Source organism: Aquila chrysaetos, unplaced genomic scaffold (assembly GCF_900496995.4).
Source record: "Aquila chrysaetos chrysaetos unplaced genomic scaffold, bAquChr1.4, whole genome shotgun sequence".
Taxonomy (NCBI): Eukaryota; Metazoa; Chordata; class Aves; order Accipitriformes; family Accipitridae; genus Aquila; species Aquila chrysaetos.
Window position 1 is genome coordinate 151,876 of NW_024470394.1, and position 15,483 is coordinate 167,358.

The window sequence follows — 15,483 nt, forward strand, 5'->3', positions numbered from 1 at the left end:
TTTGGGGTTCCAAGGATGGTTTGGGGCAGTTTTTGGGGTCCTCAGGAGACTTTGGGGGGGGATGTTGGCATCCCGAGGAGTGGTTTGGGGCAGTTCTGGTATCCTGGGCATGCTTTTTTTGGTGGGTTCAAAGAATGGTTTGGGAAAGTTTTGGCATTGAGAAAACTTTATTGTGGTTCTGGGGTCCTGAGAGTGGTTTGGGGCAGTTTTCTAAGGGTAGCTCTGGGGACGCTTTGGTGTGGTTTGGGGATCCCAAGTGTGCTTTAGGGTAGTTTTGGGGTCCTAGGGAGACTTTGGGATGGTTTTGGTGTACCAACAGTTGTTTGGGCCAGTTTTAGGGTCCTGGAAACACACTAGGGTGGTTTGGGGATCCCAAGGATGGTTTGGGGCAGTTTGGGTGACGCTCTGAGGTGGGTCTGGGGTCCTGAGAGTGGTTTGGGGAAGTTCTGGGGTCATGGGGGACGCTTTGACCTGGGTTTGGGGTCCTGAGATTGGTTTAGAGGAACTTTTGGGGTCCTAGGGAGACTTTGGGGTTGCTCTGGCATCATGAGAGTAATTTAGACTACTTCTGGGGTCCTAGACAATGCTTTGGGGTGGTTTTGGTGTCCCAAGGGTGGTCTGGGGCCAGTTTTAGGGTCCTGGAAACACTTTGGGATCCCAAGGACTGTTTGGCACAATTTTGGGGATGCTCTGAGGTGCGTCTGGGGTCCCGAGAGTGGTTCGGCACAGTTTTGGTGTCCTAGGGACGCTTTAGGGGTTTTTTTAGGTTTCCAAGGATGGTTTGGGGCAGTTTTGGGGTCCTGAGGACGCTTTGGAGTGGTTTTGGGATCCCAAGGATGGTTTGGGGCAGTTTTGGGGATGCTTTCAGAGGGTTCTGTGATCCTGACAGCAGTTTAGGTGGTTTTGGGGTCCTGAGGAGACTTTGGGCTGGTTTTGGTGTCCCAAGGGTCGTTTGGGCCCGTTTTAGGGTCCTGGAAACACTTTGGGATCCTAAGGACTGTTTGGCACAATTTTGGGGATACTCTGAGGTGGGGTCTGGGGTCCCGAGAGTAATTTGGCACAGTTTTGGTATCCTAGGGACGCTTTAGAGGTTTTTTAGGGTTCCAAGGATCGCTGGGGGCAGTTTTGGGGTCCTGAGGACACTTTGGAGTGGTTTTGGGATCCCAAGGATGGTTTGGGACAGTTTTGGGGTTGCTTTCAGATGGTTCTGGGGTCCCAGGAGTGATTTAGGGCAGTTTTGGGGTCCTGGCTATGCTCTGGTTTGGTTTGAGGCAGTTCAGATGCCCTGGGGACACTTCAGGCATTTTGGGGGAGTTCCAAGGATGGTTTGGGGCAGTTTTGGAGTCCTGGGGTGACTTTGGAGTGCTTTTAGGGTCCCAAGGATGGTTTGGGGCAATTTTGGGGATGCCTTCAGAGGGTTCTGTGATCCTGACAGCAGTTTAGGTGGTTTTGGGGTCCTGAGGAGACTTTGGGCTGGTTTTGGTGTCCCAAGGGTCGTTTGGGCCCGTTTTAGGGTCCTGGAAACACTTTGGGATCCCAAGGACAGTTTGGCACAATTTTGGGGATGCTTTGAGGTGCGTCTGGGGTCCCGAGAGTGGCTCGGCACAGTTTTGGTGTCCTAGGGACGCTTTGGGGGTTTTTTAGGGTTCCACGGATGGTCTGGGGCAGTTTTGGGTACTCAGGGGAACTTTGGAGTGGTTTTATGGTCCCAAGGATGGTTTGGGAGAGTTTTGGGGATGCTTTCAGAGGGTTCTGGGGTTCCAAGAGCGATTTAGGGCACTTTTGGGGTCCTGGGCAAACTCTGGGGTGGTTTTGGGGTCCTGAGAGTGGTTTGAGGCAGTTTTGGGTAACGGGGGGAACTTTGGAGTGCTTTTAGGGTTCCAAGGATGGTTCGGGGCAATTTTGGGGATGCCTTCAGAGGGTTCTGTGATCCTGACAGCAGTTTTAGGGTAGTTTTGGGGTCCTGGGAGAACTTTGGGCTGGTTTTGGCATCCAGAGAGTGCTTTGAGGCAGTTTCTGGATCCTCAGGAGACTCTGGGGTGTTTTGGGGTTCCAAAAGTGGTTAAGGGCAGTTTTGGGGACCTGGGGACATTTTGCTGTGGTTCTAGGGTCCTGAGTGTAATTTTGGTGTGGTTTTGGGGTCCTGGGCAAGCTTTGGGGTTGATTTGGTGTCCCAGGGGTGGTCTGGGCCAGTTTAGGGTCCTGGAAACACTTTGGGGTTGATCTGGGGATCCCAAGGACAGGTTAGCGCAATTTTGGGGATGCTCTGAATGGGTCTGGGGTCCCGAGGGTGGTTTGGCACAGTTTTGGTGTCCTAGGGATGCTTTAGGGGTTTTTTTTGGGGGGGGGGGGGGGGGGGGTTCCAAGGGTATTTTGCGGAAGTTTTGGGGTCCTGAGGATGCTTTGCGGTGGTTTGGCGATCCCAAGGATGATTTGGGGCAGTTTTGGGGATGCTTTCAGATGGTTCTGGGGTCCTGAGCGCAGTTTAGGGGTCCTGGCTATGCTCTGGTTTGGTGTGGGGCAGTTCTGATGCCCTGGGGACACTTCAGGCATTTCTGGGGAGTTGCAAGGATGGTTTGGGGCAGTTTTGGGGATGCTTTCAGAGGGTTCTGTGATCCTGACAGCAGTTTAGGTGGTTTGGGGTCCTGAGGAGACTTTGGGCTGGTTTTGGTGTCCCAAGGGTCGTTTGGGCCCGTTTTAAGGGTCCTGGAAACACTTTGGGATCCCAAGGACAGTTTGGGCACAATTTTGGGGATGCTTTGAGGTGCGTCAGGGGTCCCGAGAGTGGCTCGGCACAGTTTTGGTGTCCTAGGGACGCTTTAGGGGTTTTTTAGGGTTCCAAGGATGGTTGGGGCAGTTTTGGGTACTCAGGGGAACTTTGGAGTGCTTTTAATGGTCCAGGATGTTTGGGAGAGTTTTGGGGATGCCTTTCAGATGGTTCTGGGGTTCCAAGAGCGATTTAGGGGCACTTTTGGGGTCCTGGGCAAACTCTGGGGTGGTTTTGGGGTCCTGAGAGTGGTTTGAGGCAGTTTTGGGTACTGGGGGGGACCTTTGGAGTGCTTTTAGGATCCCAAGGATGGTTCGGGGCAATTTTGGGGATGCCTTCAGAGGGTTCTGTGATCCTGACAGCAGTTTAGGGTAGTTTTGGGGTCCTGAGGAGACTTTGGGCTGGTTTTGGCATCCAGAGAGTGCTTTGAGGCAGTTTCTGGATCCTCAGGAGACTCTGGGGGTGTTTTGGGGTTTCCAAAAGTGGTTAAGGGCAGTTTTGGGACCTGGGGACATTTTGCTGTGGTTCTAGGGTCCTGAGTGTAATTTTGGTGTGGTTTTGGGGGTCCTGGGCAAGCTTTGGGGTCGATTTGGTGTCCCAGGGGTGGTCTGGGCCAGTTTAGGGTCCTGGAAACACTTTGGGTTGATCTGGGGATCCCAAGGACAGGTTAGCGCATGTTGGGGATGCTCTGAATTGGGTCTGGGGTCCCGAGGGTGGTTTGGCACAGTTTTTGGTGTCCTAGGGATGCTTTAGTAGGGTTTTTGGGGGGGGGTTTCAAGGGTATTTTGCGGAAGTTTTGGGGTCCTGAGGATGCTTTGCGGTGGTTTTGGCGATCCCAAGGATGATTTGGGGCAGTTTTGGGGATGCTTTCAGATGGTTCTGGGGTCCTGAGCGCAGTTTAGGGGTCCTGGCTATGCTCTGGTTTGGTGTGGGGCAGTTCTGATGCCCTGGGGACACTTCAGGCATTTCTGGGGAGTTGCAAGGATGGGTTTGGGGCAGTTTTGGGGATGCTTTCAGAGGGTTCTGTGATCCTGACAGCAGTTTAGGTGGTTTTGGGGTCCTGAGGAGACTTGGGGCTGGTTTTGGTGTCCCAAGGGTCGTTTGGGCCCGTTTTAGGGTCCTGGAAACACTTTGGGATCCCAAGGACAGTTTGGCACAATTTTGGGGATGCTTTGAGGTGCGTCAGGGGTCCCGAGAGTGGCTCGGCACAGTTTTGGTGTCCTAGGGACGCTTTAGGGGTTTTTTAGTTTTCCAAGGATGGTCTGGGGCAGTTTTGGGTACTCAGGGGAACTTTGGAGTGCTTTTATGGTCCCAAGGATGGTTTGGGAGAGTTTTGGGGATGCTTTCAGAGGGTTCTGGGGTTCCAAGAGCGATTTAGGGCACTTTTGGTGTCCTGGGCAAACTCTGGGGTGGTTTTGGGGTCCTGAGAGTGGTTTGAGGCAGTTTTGGGTACTGGGGGGAACTTTGGAGTGCTTTTAGGATCCCAAGGATGGTTCGGGGCAATTTTGGGGATGCCTTCAGAGGGTTCTGTGATCCTGACAGCAGTTTAGGGTAGTTTTGGGGTCCTGAGGAGACTTTGGGCTGGTTTTGGCATCCAGAGAGTGCTTTGAGGCAGTTTCTGGATCCTCAGGAGACTCTGGGGTGTTTTGGGGTTCCAAAAGTGGTTAAGGGCAGTTTTGGGGACCTGGGGACATTTTGCTGTGGTTCTAGGGTCCTGAGTGTAATTTTGGTGTGGTTTTGGGGTCCTGGGCAAGCTTTGGGGTCGATTTGGTGTCCCCAGGGGTGGTCTGGGCCAGTTTTAGGGTCCTGGAAACACTTTGGGTTGATCTGGGGATCCCAAGGACAGGTTAGCGCAATTTTGGGGATGCTCTGAATTGGGTCTGGGGTCCCGAGGGTGGTTTGGCACAGTTTTGGTGTCCTAGGGATGCTTTAGGGGTTTTTGGGGGGGGGGTTCCCAAGGGTGTTTTGGGGAAGTTTTGGGGTCCTGAGGATGCTTTGCGGTGGTTTGGCGATCCCAAGGATGATTTGGGGCAGTTTTGGGGATGCTTTTAGATGGTTCTGGGGTCCTGAGCGCAGTTTAGGGGTCCTGGCTATGCTCTGGTTTGGTGTGGGGCAGTTCTGATGCCCTGGGGACACTTCAGGCATTTCTGGGGAGTTGCAAGGATGGTTTGGGACAGTTTTGGGGATGCTTTCAGAGGGTTCTGTGATCCTGACAGCAGTTTAGGTGGTTGTGGGGTCCTGAGGAGACTTTGGGCTGGTTTTGGTGTCCCAAGGGTCGTTTGGGCCCGTTTTAGGGTCCTGGAAACACTTTGGGATCCCAAGGACAGTTTGGCACAATTTTGGGGATGCTTTGAGGTGCGTCTGGGGTCCCGAGCGTGGTTTAGCACAGTTTTGGTATCCTAGGGACGCTTTAGGGGTTTTTTAGGGTTCCAAGGATGGTTGGGGGCAGTTTTGGGGTCCTGAGGACGCTTTGGAGTGGTTTTGGGATCCCAAGGATGGTTTGGGACAGTTTTGGGGATGCTTTCAAATGGTTCTGTGATCCTGACAGCAGTTTAGGTGGTTGTGGGGTCCTGAGGAGACTTTGGGCTGGTTTTGGTGTCCCAAGGGTCGTTTGGGCCCGTTTTAGGGTCCTGGAAACACTTTGGGATCCCAAGGACAGTTTGGCACAATTTTGGGGATGCTTTGAGGTGCGTCTGGGGTCCCGAGCGTGGTTTAGCACAGTTTTGGTATCCTAGGGACGCTTTAGGGGTTTTTTAGGTTTCCAAGGATGGTTTGGGGCAGTTTTGGGGTCCTGAGGACGCTTTGGAGTGGTTTTGGGATCCCAAGGATGGTTTGGGACAGTTTTGGGGATGCTTTCAGATGGTTCTGGGGTCCCATGAGTGATTTAGGGCAGTTTTGGGGTCCTGGCTATGCTCTGGTTTGGTTTGGGGCAGTTCGTATGCCCTGGGGACACTTCAGGCATTTTGGGGGAGTTCCAAGGATGGTTTGGGGCAGTTTTGGGGTCCTGAGGACGCTTTGGAGTGGTTTTGGGGTCCCAAGGATGGTTTGGGACAGTTTTGGGGATGCTTTCAAATGGTTCTGTGATCCTGACAGCAGTTTAGGTGGTTGTGGGGTCCTGAGGAGACTTTGGGCTGGTTTTGGTGTCCCAAGGGTCGTTTGGGCCCGTTTTAGGGTCCTGGAAACACTTTGGGATCCCAAGGACAGTTTGGCACAATTTTGGGGATGCTTTGAGGTGGGTCTGGGGTCCTGAGAGTGGCTCGGCACAGTTTTGGTGTCCTAGGGACGCTTTAGGGGTTTTTTAGGGTTCCAAGGATGGTTTGGGCAGTTTTGGGGTTCCTGAGGACGCTTTGGAGTGGTTTTGGGATCCCAAGGATGGTTTGGGACAGTTTTGGGGGATGCTTTCAAATGGTTCTGTGATCCTGACAGCAGTTTAGGTGGTTGTGGGGTCCTGAGGAGACTTTGGGCTGGTTTTGGTGTCCCAAGGGTCGTTTGGGCCCGTTTTAGGGTCCTGGAAACACTTTGGGATCCCAAGGACAGTTTGGCACAATTTTGGGGATGCTTTGAGGTGCGTCTGGGGTCCCGAGAGTGGCTCGGCACAGTTTTGGTGTCCTAGGGACGCTTTAGGGGTTTTTTAGGGTTCCAAGGATGGTTTGGGGCAGTTTTGGGGTCCTGAGGACGCTTTGGAGTGGTTTTGGGATCCCAAGGATGGTTTGGGACAGTTTTGGGGATGCTTTCAAATGGTTCTGTGATCCTGACAGCAGTTTAGGGTAGTTTTGGGGTCCTGGGGAGACTTTGGGCTGGTTTTGGCATCCAGAGAGTGCTTTGAGGCAGTTTCTGGATCCTCAGGAGACTCTGGGGTGTTTTGGGGTTCCAAAAGTGGTTAAGGGCAGTTTTGGGGACCTGGGGACATTTTGCTGTGGTTCTAGGGTCCTGAGTGTAATTTTGGTGTGGTTTTGGGGTCCTGGGCAAGCTTTGGGGTCGATTTGGTGTCCCAGGGGTGGTCTGGGCCAGTTTTAGGGTCCTGGAAACACTTTGGGTTGATCTGGGGATCCCAAGGACAGGTTAGCGCAATTTTGGGGATGCTCTGAATTGGGTCTGGGGTCCCGAGGGTGGTTTGGCACAGTTTTGGTGTCCTAGGGATGCTTTAGGGGTTTTTGGGGGGGGGGTTCCAAGGGTATTTTGCGGAAGTTTTGGGGTCCTGAGAATGCTTTGCGGTGGTTTGGCGATCCCAAGGATGATTTGGGGCAGTTTTGGGGATGCTTTCAGATGGTTCTGGGGTCCTGAGCGCAGTTTAGGGGTCCTGGCTATGCTCTGGTTTGGTGTGGGGCAGTTCTGATGCCCTGGGGACACTTCAGGCATTTCTGGGGAGTTGCAAGGATGGTTTGGGACAGTTTTGGGGATGCTTTCAGAGGGTTCTGTGATCCTGACAGCAGTTTAGGTGGTTGTGGGGTCCTGAGGAGACTTTGGGCTGGTTTGGTGTCCCAAGGGTCGTTTGGGCCCGTTTTAGGGTCCTGGAAACACTTTGGGATCCCAAGGACAGTTTTGGCACAATTTTGGGGATGCTTTGAGGTGCGTCTGGGGTCCCGAGCGTGGTTTAGCACAGTTTGGTATCCTAGGGACGCTTTAGAGGGTTTTTTTAGGTTTCCAAGGATGGTTTGGGGGCAGTAGTTTTGGGGTCCTGAGGACGCTTTGGAGTGGTTTTGGGATCCCAAGGATGGTTTGGGACAGTTTTGGGGATGCTTTCAGATGGTTCTGTGATCCTGACAGCAGTTTAGGTGGTTTTGGGGTCCTGAGGAGACTTTGGGCTGGTTTTGGTGTCCCAAGGGTCGTTTGGGCCCGTTTTAGGGTCCTGGAAACACTTTGGGATCCCAAGGACAGTTTGGCACAATTTTGGGGATGCTTTGAGGTGGGGTCTGGGGTCCCCAAGAGTGGCTCGGCACAGTTTGGTGTCCTAGGGACGCTTTAGGGGTTTTTTAGGTTTCCAAGGATGGTCTGGGGCAGTTTTGGGTACTCAGGGGAACTTTGGAGTGCTTTTATGGTCCCAAGGATGGTTTGGGAGAGTTTTGGGGATGCTTTCAGATGGTTCTGGGGTTCCAAGAGCGATTTAGGGCACCTTTGGGGTCCTGGGCAAACTCTGGGGTGGTTTTGGGGTCCTGAGAGTGGTTTGAGGCAGTTTTGGGTAACGGGGGGAACTTTGGAGTGCTTTTAGGGTTCCAAGGATGGTTCGGGGCAATTTGGGGATGCCTTCAGAGGGTTCTGTGATCCTGACAGCAGTTTAGGGTAGTTTTGGGGTCCTGGGAGACTTTGGGCTGGTTTTGGCATCCAGAGAGTGCTTTGAGGCAGTTTCTGGATCTCAGGAGACTCTGGGGTGTTTTGGGGTTCCAAAAGTGGCTTAAGGGCATGTTTTGGTGGACCGGGGACATTTTGCTGTGGTTCTAGGGTCCTGAGTGTAATTTGGTGTGGTTTTGGGGTCCTGGGCAAGCTTTGGGGTCGATTTGGTGTCCCAGGGGTGGTCTGGGCCAGTTTTAGGGTCCTGGAAACACTTTGGGTTGATCTGGGGATCCCAAGGACAGGTTAGCGCAATTTTGGGGGATGCTCTGAATTGGGTCTGGGGTCCCGAGGGTGGGTTTGGCACAGTTTTGGTGTCCTAGGGATGCTTTAGGGGTTTTTTTTGGGGGGGGGGGGTGTCCAAGGGTATTTTGCGGAAGTTTTGGGGTCCTGAGGATGCTTTGCGGTGGTTTGGCGATCCCAAGGATGATTTGGGGCAGTTTTTGGGGAGCTTTTCAGATGGTTCTGGGGTCCTGAGCGCAGTTTAGGGGTCCTGGCTATGCTCTGGTTTGGTGTGGGGCAGTTTCTGATGCCCTGGGGACACTTCAGGCATTTCTGGGGAGTTGCAAGGATGGTTTGGGAGCAGTTTTGGGGATGCTTTCAGAGGGTTCTGTGATCCTGACAGCAGTTTAGGTGGTTTTGGGGTCCTGAGGAGACTTTGGGCTGGTTTTGGTGTCCCAAGGGTCGTTTGGGCCCGTTTTAGGGTCCTGGAAACACTTTGGGATCCCAAGGACAGTTTGGCACAATTTTGGGGATGCTTTGAGGTGCGTCAGGGGTCCCGAGAGTGGCTCGGCACAGTTTTGGTGTCCTAGGGACGCTTTAGGGGTTTTTTAGGGTTCCAAGGATGGTTTGGGGCAGTTTTGGGTACTCAGGGGAACTTTGGCGTGCTTTTATGGTCCCAAGGATGGTTTGGGAGAGTTTTGGGGGATGCTTTCAGATGGTTCTGGTGTTCCAAGAGCGATTTAGGGCACTTTTGGTGTCCTGGGCAACTCTGGGGTGGTTTTGGGGGTCCTGAAGTGGTTTGAGGCAGTTTTGGGTACTGGGGGGAACTTTGGAGTGCCTTTTAGGATCCCAAGGATGGTTCGGGGGCAATTTTGGGGATGCCTTCAGAGGGTTGTGTGATCCTGACAGCAGTTTAGGGGGTTGTGGGGTCCTGAGGAGACTTTGGGCTGGTTTGGTGTCCCAAGGGTCGTTTGGTGCCCGTTTTAGGGTCCTGGAAACACTTTGGGATCCCAAGGACAGTTTGGCACAATTTTGGGGATGCTTTGAGGTGCGTCTGGGGTTCCCGAGCGTGGGTTAGCACAGGTTTTGGTATCCTAGGGACGCTTTAAGGGGGTTTTTTAGGGTTCCAAGGATGGTTGGGGGGCAGTTTTGGGGGTCCTGAGGACGCGTTGGAAGTGGTGTTTGGGGATCCCAAGGATGGTTTGGGACAGGTTTTGGGGGATGCTTTCAAATGGTTCTGTGATCCTGACAGCAGTTTAGGTGGTTGTGGGGTCCTGAGGAGACTTGGGCTGGTTTTGGTGTCCCAAGGGGTCGTTTGGGCCGTTTTAGGGTCCTGGAAAACACTTTGGGATCCCAAGGACAGTTTTGGCACAATTTGGGGATGCTTTGAGGTGCGTCTGGGTGTCCCGAGCGTGGTTTAGCACCGTTTTGGTATCCTAGGGACGCTTTAGGGTGTTTTTAGGGTTCCAAGGATGGTTTGGGGCAGTTTTGGGGTCCTGAGGACGCTTTGGAGTGGTTTGGGATCCCAAGGATGGTTTGGGACAGTTTTGGGGGATGCTTTCAGATGGTTTCTGGGGTCCCATGAGTGATTTAGGGGCAGTTTTGGGGTCCTGGCTATGCTCTCGTTTGGTTTGGGGCAGTTCGTGATGCCCTGGGGACACTTCAGTCATTTTGGGGGGAGTTCCAAGGATGGTTTGGGGGCAGTTTTGGGGTCCTGAGGACGCTTTGGAGTGGTTTTGGGGATCCCAAGGATGGTTTGGGACAGTTTTGGGGATGCTTTCAAATGGTTCTGTGATCCTGAACAGCAGTTATAGGTGGTTGTGGGGTCCTGAGGAGACATTTGGGCTGGTTTTGGTGTCCCAAGGGTCGTTTGGCCCGTTTAGGGTCCTGGAAACACTTTGGGATCCCAAGGACAGTTTGGCACAATTTTGGGGATGCTTTGAGGTGGGTCTGGTGTCCTGAGAGTGGCTCGGCACAGTTTTGGTGTCCTAGGGACGCTTTAGGGGTTTTTTAGGGTTCCAAGGATGGTTTGGGGCAGTTTTGGGTACTCAGGGGAACTTTGGAGTGCTTTTATGGTCCCAAGGATGGTTTGGGAGAGTTTGGGGATGCTTTCAGAGGGTTCTGGGGTTCCAAGAGCGATTTAGGGCACTTTTGGTGTCCTGGGCAAACTCTGGGGTGGTTTTGGGGTCCTGAGAGTGGTTTGAGGCAGTTTTGGGTACTGGGGGGAACTTTGGAGTGCTTTTAGGATCCCAAGGATGGTTCGGGGCAATTTTTGGTGGGATGCCTTTCAGAGGTTCTGTGATCCTGAACAGCAGTTTAGGGTAGTTTGGGTCCTAAGGAGACTTTGGGCTGGTTTTGGTGCATCCAGAGAGTGCTTTGAGGCAGTTTGGATCCTCAGGAGACTCTGGGGTGTTTTGGGGTTCCAAAAGTGGTTAAGGGCTAGTTTTGAGGGGACCTGGGACATTTTGCTGTGGTTCTAGGGTCCTGAGTGTAATTTTGGTGTTGTTTTGGGGTCGTGGGCAAGCTTTGGGGTCGATTTGGTGTCCCAGGGGTGGTCTGGGCCAGGTTGTTAGGGTCCTGGAAACCTTTGGGTTGACTCAGGGGGATCCCCAAGGACAGGTTAGCGCAATTTTGGGTGATGCTCTGAATTGGGTCTGGGGTCCGAGGGTGGTTTGGCACAGTTTTGGTGTCCTAGGGATGCTTTAGGGGTTTTTGGGGGGGTTCCAAGGGTGTTTTGGGGAAGTTTTGGGGTCCTGAGGATGCTTTGGCGGTGGTTGTGGGCGATCCCAAGGATGATTTGGAGGCAGTTTTGGGGATGCTTTCAGATGGTTCTTGGGGTCCTGAGTGCAGTTTAGGGGTCCTGGCTAATCTCTGGTTGGTGTGGGGCAGTTCTGATGCCCTGGGGACACTTCAGGCATTTCTGGGGAGTTGCAAGGATGGTTTGGGACAGTTTTGGGGATGCTTTCAGAGGGTTCTGTGAATCCTGACAGCAATTTTAGGTGTTGTGGGGTCCTGAGGAGACTTTGGGCTGGTTTTGGTGTCCCAAGGGTCGTTTGGGCCCGTTTTAGGGTCCTGGGAAACACTTTGGGATCCCAAGGACAGTTTGGCACAATTTGGGGATGCTTTGAGGTGCGTCTGGGGTCCCGAGCGTGGTTTAGCACAGTTTTGGTATCCTAGGGACGCTTAGGGGTTTTTTAGGGTTCCAAGGATGGTTTGGGGCAGTTTTGGGTCCTGAGGACGCTTTGGAGTGGTTTTTGGGATCCAAGGATGGTTTGGGACAGTTTTGGGGATGCTTTCAAAGGGTTCTGTGATCCTGACAGCAGTTTAGGTGGTTGTGGGGTCCTGAGGAGACTTTGGGCTGGTTTTGGTGTCCCAAGGGTCGTTTGGGCCCGTTTTAGGGTCCTGGAAACACTTTGGGATGCCAAGGACAGTTTGGCACAATTTTGGGGATGCTTTGAGGTGCGTCTGGGGTCCCGAGCGTGGTTTAGCACAGTTTTGGTATCCTAGGGACGCTTTAGGGGTTTTTTTAGGTTTCCAAGGAGGTTTGGGGGTTTGGGGCAGTTTTGGGGTCCTGAGGACGCTTTGGAGTGGTTTTGGGATCCCAAGGATGGTTTGGGACAGTTTTGGGGATGCTTTCAGATGGTTCTGGGGTCCCATGAGTGATTTAGGGCAGTTTTGGGGTCCTGGCTATGCTCTCGTTTGGTTTGGGGCAGTTCGTATGCCCTGGGGACACTTCAGTCATTTTGGGGGAGTTCCAAGGATGGTTTGGGGCAGTTTTGGGTCCCGAGGACACTTTGGAGTGGTTTTGGGGTCCCAAGGATGGTTTGGGAGAGTTTTGGGGATGCTTTCAATGGTCTTGATCCTGACAGCAGTTTTAGGTGGTTGTGGGTCCTGAGGAGACTTTGGGCTGGTTTTGGTGTCCCAAGGTCGTTTGGGCCCGTTTTAGGGTCCTGGAGAACACTTGGGATCCCAAGGACAGTTTGGCACAATGTTTGGGGATGCTTTGAGGTGCGTCTGGGGTCCCGAGCGTGGTTTAGCACAGTTTGGTATCCTAGGGACGCTTTTAGGGGTTTTTTAGGGTTCCAGGATGGTTTGGGGGCAGTTTTGGGGTCCTGAGGACCCTTTGGAGTGGTTTTGGGATCCCAAGATGGTTTGGGACAGTTTTGGGGATGCTTTCAAATGGTTCTGTGAATCCTGACAGCAGTTTAGGTGGTTTTGGGGGTCCTGAGGAGACTTTGGGCTGGTTTTTGGTGTCCCAAGGGTCGTTTGGGCCCGTTTAGGGTCCTGGGAAACACTGTTGGGATCCCAAAGGACAGTTTGGCACAATTTTGGGGATGCTTTGAGGTGGGTCTGGGGTCCCAAGAGTGGCTCGGCACAGTTTTGGTTGTCCTAGGGACGCTTTAGGGTTTTTTGAGGGTTCCAAGGATGGTTTGGGCAGTTTGTTGGGGTCCTGAGGACGCTTGGAGTGGTTTTGGGGATCCCAAAAGATGGTTTGGGACAGTTTTGGGGATGCTTTCAAATGGTTCTGTGATCCTGACAGCAGTTTAGGTGGTTGTGGGGTCCTGAGGAGACTTTGGGCTGGTTTTGGTGTCCCAAGGGTCGTTTCCGGCCCGTTTTAGGGGTCCTGGAAACACTTTGGGATCCCAAGGAACTGTTTGGCACAATTTTGGGGATGCTTTGAGGTGGGTCTGGGGTCCCGAGAGTGGCTCGGCACAGTTTTGGTGTCCTAGGGACGCTTTAGGGGTTTTTTAGGGTTCCAAGGATGGTTTGGGGCAGTTTTGGGGATGCTTTCAGAGGGTTCTTTGATTCTGATAGCAGAGTTTAGGTGGTTGTGGGGTCCTGAGGAGACTTTGGGCTGGTTTTGGTGTCCCAAGGGTCGTTTGGGCCCGTTTAGGGTCCTGGAAACACTTTGGGATCCCAAGGACAGTTTGGCACAATTTCGGGGATGCTTTGAGGTGCGTCTGGGGTCCCGAGAGTGGTTCGGCACAGTTTTGGTGTCCTAGGGACGCTTTAGGGGTTTTTTAGGGTTCCAAGGATGGTCTGGGGCAGTTTTCGGGTCTTGATGACGCTTTGGAGCGGTTCTGTAATCCCAAAGATGGTTTGGGAGAGTTTTGGGGATGCTTTCAGAGGGTTTTGTGATCCTGACAGCAGTTTAGGTGGTTGTGGGGTCCTGAGGAGACTTTGGGCTGGTTTTGGTGTCCCAAGGGTCGTTTGGGCCCGTTTTAGGGTCCTGGAAACACTTTGGGATCCCAAGGACTGTTTGGCACAATTTTGGGGATGCTTTGAGGTGCGTCTGGGGTCCCGAGCGTGGTTTAGCACAGTTTTGGTATCCTCGGGACGCTTTAGGGGTTTTTTAGGGTTCCAAGGATGGTCTGGGGCAGTTTTGGGTACTCAGGGGAACTTTGGAGTGCTTTTATGGTCCCAAGGATGGTTTGGGAGAGTTTTGGGGATGCTTTCAGAGGGTTCTGGGGTTCCAAGAGCGAGTTAGGGCACTTTTGGGGTCCTGGACAAACTCTGGGGTGGTTTTGGGGTCCTGAGAGTGGTTTGAGGCGGTTTTGGGTAACGGGGGGAACTTTGGAGTGCTTTTAGGGTCCCAAGGATGGTTCGGGGCAATTTTGGGGATGCCTTCAAGGGTTCTGTGATCCTGACAGCAGTTTAGGGTAGTTTGGGGTCCTGGGAGACTTTGGGCTGGTTTTGGCATCCAGAGAGTGCTTTGAGGCAGTTTCTGGATCCTCAGGAGACTCTGGGGTGTTTTGGGGTTCCAAAAGTGGTTAAGGGCAGTTTTGGGGACCTGGGACATTTGCTGTGGTTCTAGGGTCCTGAGTGTAATTTGGTGTGGTTTGGGTCCTGGGCAAGCTTTGGGGTTGATTTGCTGTACCAGGGGTGGTCTGGGCCAGTTTTAGGGTCCTGGAAAACACTTTGGGTTGATTTGGGGATCCCAAGGACAGGTTAGCGCAATTTTGGGGATGCTCTGAATTGGGTCTGGGGTCCCGAGCGTGGTTTAGCACATTTTTGGTATCCTAGGGACGCTTTAGGGGTTTTTTAGGGTTCCAAGGATGGTTTGGGGCAGTTTTGGGGTCCTGAGGACCCTTTGGAGTGGTTTTGGGATCCCAAGGATGGTTTGGGACAGTTTTGGGGATGCTTTCAAATGGTTCTGTGATCCTGACAGCAGTTTAGGTGGTGTGGGGTCCTGAGGAGACTTGGGCTGGTTTTGGTGTCCCAAGGGCGTTTGGGCCCGTTTTAGGGTCTGGAAACACTTTGGGATCCCAAGGACAGTTTGGCACAATTTTGGGATGCTTTGAGGGGTGGGTCTGGGGTCCCGAGAGTGGCTCGCACAGTTTTGGTGTCCTAGGGACGCTTTAGGGGTTTAGGGTTCCAAGGATGGTTTGGGGCAGTTTTGGGGACTTTCAGAGGGTTCTGTGATCCTGATAGCAGTTTAGGTGGTTTTGGGGTCCTGAGGAGACTTTGGGCTGGTTTGGTGTCCCAAGGGTCGTTTCGGCCCGTTTTAGGGTCTGGAAACACTTTTGGGATCCCAAGGACTGTTTGGCACAATTTTGGGGATGCTTTGAGGTGCGTCTGGGGTCCCAAGAGTGGCTCGGCACAGTTTTGGTGTCCTAGGGACGCTTTAGGGGTTTTTTAGGGTTCCAAGGATGGTCTGGGGCAGTTTTGGGTACTCAGGGGAACTTTGGAGTGCTTTTATGGTCCCAAGGATGGTTTGGGAGAGTTTTGGGGATGCTTTCAGAGGGTTCTGTGATCCTGATAGCAGTTTAGGTGGTTGTGGGGTCCTGAGGAGACTTTGGGCTGGTTTTGGTGTCCCAAGGGTCGTTTGGGCTGGTTTTAGGGTCCTGGAAACACTTGGGATCCCAAGGACAGTTTGGCACAATTTTGGGGATGCTTTGAGGTGCGTCTGGGGTCCCGAGCGTGGTTTAGCACAGTTTTGGTATCCTAGGGACGCTTTAGGGGTTTTTTAGGTTTCCAAGGATGGTTTGGGGCAGTTTTGGGGTCCTGAGGACGCTTTGGAGTGGTTTTGGGATCCCAAGGATGGTTTGGGACAGTTTGGGGATGCTTTCAAATGGTTCTGTGATCCTGACAGCAGTTTAGGTGGTTTTGGGGTCCTGAGGAGACTTTGGGCTGGTTTTGGTGTCCCAAGGGTCGTTTGGGCCCGT